The following is a 6,790-nucleotide window of genomic DNA, read 5'->3' as shown; positions in this document are numbered from 1 at the left end:
GAAGGCCTGTCGGTCGCCGGCGACCTGCTCAGGCGAGGTGGGGGGCTGCGTTGGAATGTCGATTCTCCTGCAGGCTTTTTGAGGGGTTCGTGTTTGGGATTTGAATTCGTTTGGAGGGTGGAGACGTATTACTTGTTTGTAATGACTAGTAAGTGTGCATGTGCACGCACGTCTCGATAAATATTACAATCCTATATGAGAATTCACGTGCATAAAAATATTATTATGATAACACAAAAAATACTACAAATCATCTATAATTTAATTGAGTTTCAAGAAACGCTATAATTTAGCATTGTATGCATAGAGTAACGACACAAGAAATTATCTTAGCAATCACTAATAAGCTTATGCAATACTCATGGATGTTTTCTCCAGCTTCATTCTCGATTTGGTTGAGCAAGTGCACCACAAGTGGTATTATGAGAATCAACATTCATGCACCGTATCTGGCACTACAAAAAAAGTTTTGATGGAGGAAGTCAACAAGTATCATGCCTATCATCGTGCATAGAATTTTACTTATGCTAATCTTATTGTTGAAAAAGAAAGGCTTCCTAGTAAGCCAACCTCTATCTGTCTATCAGACTTGCAATGTCATTAGATAATTTTCTTATAGCCTCCTGTGAGTCTGCATGCTGATTTTCCCCCAACATGATCCAACGTCAGTGCCTTTATAAACAAAGCAACTCACTCAAAAAAAAAAACAATTCAAAGTGGTGTTGTAAATTCACAGGGTACTCTCTAACCTTGTTTGCATTCATGAGTTGCAGCTACGATCTCGGACCATGCCTCCATTATAAATATCTTATTCATATTTTTTTTAGGTATGGTTGCAAATCTTGCTAAAGATCCATGCTTCAACACTGACCTTTGTGGGAGCATGAACTGAACACCATAATCTAGAAAAGAAACAAATGGCATGGAGATGAATAATATTTGTAGTTCTTCACTTGTAAGCATCACCAAAATAAGCTAAAGCTTACACCGGTTTTGGCAAATTTCCACCAAATCTTAAACTAATGCTTAATGTCAAACGAAGAGGAAACATCAAACCTGGGAAGAGGAAACTGAAATAATGTGTGTCTTCTCTTTTGTTTCATTCAAAGCTAGAGGAAACTAAAATCTGAGACATTTGTAAACACCAGAAAATTACATGAAGGTGGATCAGACCGCAAAGTACCTCCACATTGCAGTAAAAGGTACTGGTAAAAAATGTAATAGATAAAAAGATCTGGTAAAGAACCTAGATCGAGGGTATAGAAAATTGAAAACCCAATAGATACATACAATTGATTCTAGAAAAATACAATTGAATGAAATCTAAGCAGGTGCCACTAACCTCTCCTCTTGGTACTCTTGTGCAGATTGTGCCAGCAGCTCCTTCTCCAGCTTCGGGTCCGGCTGAGGAGCGCAGCCGCCGACGGGCCTGATGCCCAAGATGGTACAGATCCCATTGGACGACTTCCCGTCCACCATGGGGGCGACTGTTAGTAGTAATCTTGAGATGAAAGTTTGTTAGTTAGTTGAGATATGGCTGAGTGAATCAGTCATATTAGTTAGTACGCGCACGTAGCTGATGGAGGTTGCATGCAGCCTCCGTTAGTGAAGTAGTTGGCCACGTCCTGGATGTGGGCGTTGGCGTAGGAAGTGGATCAGGGTGGATGGCTTGGCCGTGCGTAGGGTGAGCGCCCGCGTATAAAGACTCCAGCCCTGTGTATTGATCAGCGCGGTGTGGTATGTGCCACCGAGCGTCGGTAAGAGCCATGTAGCCACCGAAAAGAAGAAAATGATTGGGGCGTTCGTGCGTCCGTGACGGGCGTTCGTGCGCCGGCCGGAAAACCTTGTGCACTGTTCTTTTTCTTCCACCTCCGTTCGAGTGAGAGGAGATGTTGCTAGAGGACTGCAGTTCCAACAATTGGTATCATGAGCTTGGTGTCTTGGGCGTGCTTGCCGTGTCGGAGGCGTGGCGGCGGTGGCGGCGTTCGCCGGCGGCTGCGCGGTGAAGCTCCGGGCAGTGTGTCAGTCTATGGAGGTGCGCGGCATGGCGAGGAGGCCGCGGTGGCCGCGGCGGACGCAGTGTGCGCGGCCGACATGGAGGCATCAGCTGCGGCGCGCGGTGAGCGCGTGGTGACGGTGACACGGGGCGAGTCCGCGGCTGTGCGGTGTGATGTCGTACGCGCGAAGAGCACGGTGGTCGCGGAGACGAGGAGGCCGCGGAGGACCTGCGTGGTGGCGCAGAGGTCGCGGCGGCTCGGCGCGACAACCGTGGAGGCGCGTGGCATGGAGCCGCGGCGGCCCTGACGGACCTGTGCGGTGGCGCGGCGTGGTGGCATGGAGGCACTGCATGGCGGCATGGAGGCCACGGTGGTGCAGGGCAATAAGACGCAGCGGCGAGCCGGGCGCGACTGGTGCGTGTTATGGGTGCGCACTGAACGCGTCGGGACCGCGGGCGCGCGTACGAGCGTGCGGTTGACGTTGGGAGGAGGCGTATGTCGCCGTGGTGCTCGAGTCCGTGCTCGAGTTCGGCTACATCCTTCCGGCGTTTGTCACTGGCGGCTGCCATGGCAGACGCGGAGGCGGCACGCGGTGAGCGTCTGGTGCTGTCGGGCTCGTCGGGCGCGTCGGGTGCGCGCGGGACATGCGAGACGCACTGATGCGGTCGGGCTCGTCGGGCGCGTCGGGTGCGCGCGGGACGTGCAGGGCGCAAAGGGACGTCAGGCGTGTATCGCCGGCGGAGGAGGAGCTCGGCGTATGTTGCCGGGGTCGTGACGGAACACGGTGTGACCAGCGTCAGCGTGCCAGGTCGAGTCGACGGTCACGACGAAGACGACGACGGGAGCGACGACAACTCCGGCGATGGCAAACCAAGATTAGGAGGGAAAATGTTAGTAGTAATCTTGAGATGAAAGTTTGTTAGTTAGTTGAGATATGGCTGAGTGAATCGGTCATATTAATTAGTACGCGCACGTAGCTGATGGAGGTTGCATGCAGCCTCCGTTAGTGAAGTAGTTGGCCACGTCCTGGATGTGGGCGTTGGCGTAGGAAGTGGATCAGGGTGGATGGCTTGGCCGTGCGTAGGGTGAGCGCCCGCGTATAAAGACTCCAGCCCTGTGTATTGATCAAAGCGGTGTGGTACGTGCCACCGAGCGTCGGTAAGAGCCATGTAGCCACCGGAAAGAAGAAAAGGATTGAAACGTTCGTGCGCCCGTGACGGCGTTCGTGCGCTGGCCAGAAAACCTTGTGCACTGTTCTTTTTCTTTCACCTCCGTTCGAGAGAGAGGAGATGTTGCTAGAGGACTGCGGTTCCAACAGCGACGGTGTTGCAGGCAAGGTCAAACAGGGCCCTATTGCCGAGGTCCTTGGAGGCGAGGATGAGGTCGCGGAGCGCGGTGTGGTCGAGGCCGGCGGCGTCCCAGACCGGGTCGGCGTGGGTATGTCTGGAGCGGTGGAGGATCAGGGAGCGGGCGGCGGACACGACGCGTAGGTGGACGCGGGGGTAGCCGCTGCTTCCGCCGGCCGGGGCATAGATGTCGACATGTCGTACATGATGCTCGCCTCCGCCTTGGGCGGCCACCAGGTCCACGTCGTCTAGCCACTGCAGCACCACCATCTTCTTCCCAACTTCTTCCAGTTCCTCTTCTTCAGTTGCGTCAACAACGACGGCGACTCCGCCGTGATCACCTTCCCTCTCTTTCGCTCTCATATTCTCCTGTGACTTTTTCTTGGTTTTCCCCATGGTTTTGTTCGCGTGGGATCGCCGGAAGTTGCCCATGGCTCCTCCACTGTTGATCCGATGAAGCGCGCGGAGTCGCAGGTTAGTGATCGATCCATGATGGGAGTTTATACGATTGGGGCGGAGAGATGATTAGATTGATGCTACCATCCCTTTTCTTCCCTCCTCCTGGCCGCCTCTCCAGATCTCAGCACCGGGTGCACCTCCCACGGCGGCGAGGTCGTCGTCCAGGAAGGCGACGGTGCTGCCGTGCAGCGAAGGAGCCGTCATTGTCTTGGAAGGCGGCGTCTGACGCGATGAAGACAGGGAGTCGTCGAGGTCAGTCAATGTAAATTACTATCTGCACACCAAGGAATGGATTAGATTAAGGTTAGTTGTTCGATTGAGTTTAATGACGCTAATCAAACGGTGGTAATTGATCCGTGTACATATGCGGGGTGCGTTTAGAGAAGATAATGTTTGATTGTTTATTAATAGTAGAGACAAGGAAACACGCACGATATGTCGGCTGTAAAATTAGAGAGACATATGATGACAATGGTAATGAAGTGAAGCGTTCTTTTTTTCCCTTAAAATAAAAGAAGAAGAACGAAACGTTATTTAGTTCATGGATAGAGTGGGTACCAGCTCATTTTTAAATAAATAAAAAGTGGGTACTAGCTAATATTAAAGGGACGCGGATTTGGTGAACATGATTCCAGGCACACTCAAACAAGTTCCGAAATTTAAAAAATGAGAATTTTGAAATAAAATATTTAATAATTCATAAAATATTTATGGATTGAAAAATGTTCTCGATTTTTAAAAATATTCGTTTATTCAAAATATGTCGCAATTTCGAAACAAATATTTAGAAAATCAGAAAATGTTCATGACTTTTACCTGTATTAAAAAATCTTAATGAAATTGAATAAAATTTCGCTAACTAAAAAAAGTTCAGGGATTGAAAAATATCCTAAAAATTCACAAACTGTTTGTGACATACAAAATAGTTTATTGATTCATAAAATATTTGCTGATTCATGCATATAAAAAAATGTTCGTTAAATCAAAAAAATATTCATGAATTTCAAAATTTGTTCCATCAATTTCCAAAACAAGTTCGTCCATTCTAGAAATGCTCGCCTATTCAAAAAATGTTTTAAAAATGTTCACAACTTTTATAAAAAGTTGGCAAATAATATAAAATGTTCAGGAATTATTATTTTTCATGATTTTAGAGAATGTTCAAAAATCTGTAAATATGTTCACGATCTCATATATGTTCACGAGTTTAAAAAAATGTTCACGATTTTCACGAAAGTGAGAGTGATAGTGTATCTCGATGATGCAGCAAAATGTGGTCATGGTTATCGAAGATTATGATTATTTTTCTCACGTTGCAACGCATGGGCCGTTTTGCTAGTGAATAGTAAATTAAAAAAATGCTAGAAAAAAAGTAAAAACAAGGGAATTTATTTCTGTAATATACATAGTTAACCGGTATACTCGCGTATGAAGTTTCACGAAGAAATCACATCCGTGGTGGGCAAAAATAACAAAATCAAAACCGAATCTATATTAAAAACACTAATTAATGAATAGTGTGGTCACAATTGTATTTTCTTCACTAAGAATGCCATCAGTGTCCATACCACGTGAATAGAATGGTCGACTAAGTTTCATACTGCTAAATTTCAGAATCTTTTAAAAAATTCAATATTTTTTATAAATTTACTTTTCACGTCAGTGCGCGTGAAACCATGTTCACCTTTGTATTTTCGATATTAAGGACACTATAGAAGTAATCAATTGACACTATCGGAGAGCAGGTGATGAGGACATGTACCTAGGGTAGGGTCCTAGACCTGACCTATATGCCCTACCCAAGGACACTGCACAAGAGGCCAAGGCCTGCAAAGATAGAAAGAAGATACCTACTGGAATCATCATAGGGTGCAATCCACTTGACGGAAGATCCACTCGGATACCCCAATTCCACTCGACAGTCATTATTCACTCAGAAGACTAGAATTCACTCGAAGGACAGAAGGCCTAGAGTCACCTCTGAATGGCGACGCTCGGGCATTATCATTATTTCCATTGATCTAGTGGAGCTATTCTGCCGGGGAAACATCCCTTCAGGAGGGGGAAATCATCGCCATCGTCATCACCATCGATCCTCTCATCGAGAGGGGGTCAATCTCCATCAACATCTTCACCAGCACCATTTCCTCTCAAACCCTAGTTCATCTCTTGTATCCGATCTTTGTCTCAAAACCTCGGATTGGTACCTCTGGGTTGCTAGTAGTATTGATTACTCCTTGTAGTTGATGCTAGTTGGTTTATTCGGTGGAATATCATATGTTCAGATCCTTAATGCATGCCAATACCCCTCTGATTATGAACATGAATATGATTTGTGAGTAGTTATGTTTGTTCCTGAGGACATGGGAGAAGTCTTGTTATAAGTAATCATGTGAATTTGTTATTCGTTCGATATTTTGATGAGATGTATCTTGTCTCTCCTCTAGTGGTGTTATGTGAACATCGACTACATGACACTTCACCATGTTTTGGGCCTAGGGGAAGGCATTGGGAAGTAATAAGTAGATGATGGGTTGCTAGAGTGACAGAAGCTTAAACCCTAGTTTATGCGTTGCTTTGTAAGGGGCTGATTTGGACCCATATGTTTCATGCTATGGTTAGGTTTACCGTTATTCTTCTATCGTAGTTGCGGATGCTTGCGAGAGGGGTTAATCATAAGTGGGATGCTTGTCCAAGGAAGGGCAGTACCCAAGCACCGGTCCACCCATATGTCAAATTATCAAAGTAACGAACGTGAATCATATGAGCATGATGAAAACTAGCTTGACAGTAATTACCATGCGTCCTCGGGAGCGCTTTGCTTTATATAAGAGTTTGTCCAGGCTTGACCTTTGCTACAAAAAGGATTGGGCCACCTTGCTGCACCTTGCTACTTTTGTTACTTGTTACCTGTTACGAATTACCTTATCACAAAACTATCTGTTACCGATAATTTCAGTGCTTGCAGAGAATACCTTGCTGAAAACC

The 6,790-nt window shown here is 46.5% G+C and overlaps 1 long non-coding RNA gene across 2 annotated transcripts; it reads right to left on the bottom strand.

Annotated features, from left to right (window-relative positions):
- Window positions 1–43: 43 nt before the first annotated feature.
- LOC119306273 lies at window positions 44–2,295 on the bottom strand. Of its 2 annotated transcripts, none has more exons than XR_005148906.1 (4): window positions 1,343–2,295; window positions 750–1,126; window positions 571–672; window positions 44–455 (listed from the first exon to the last, which is right to left on the bottom strand). It is a non-coding gene; the product is annotated as an uncharacterized LOC119306273 (long non-coding RNA). The 2 variants fall into 2 exon arrangements; XR_005148905.1 differs by having other exon boundaries at window positions 750–902.
- Between the last annotated feature and the right edge of the window lie 4,495 nt (window positions 2,296–6,790).

The sequence above is a fragment of the Triticum dicoccoides genome, chromosome 1B (assembly GCF_002162155.2).
Source record: "Triticum dicoccoides isolate Atlit2015 ecotype Zavitan chromosome 1B, WEW_v2.0, whole genome shotgun sequence".
In the NCBI taxonomy this organism is placed as follows: domain Eukaryota; kingdom Viridiplantae; phylum Streptophyta; class Magnoliopsida; order Poales; family Poaceae; genus Triticum; species Triticum dicoccoides.
The sequence above is the reverse complement of the archived record's forward strand: the minus strand, read 5'-3'. Positions and strand labels throughout refer to the sequence as shown.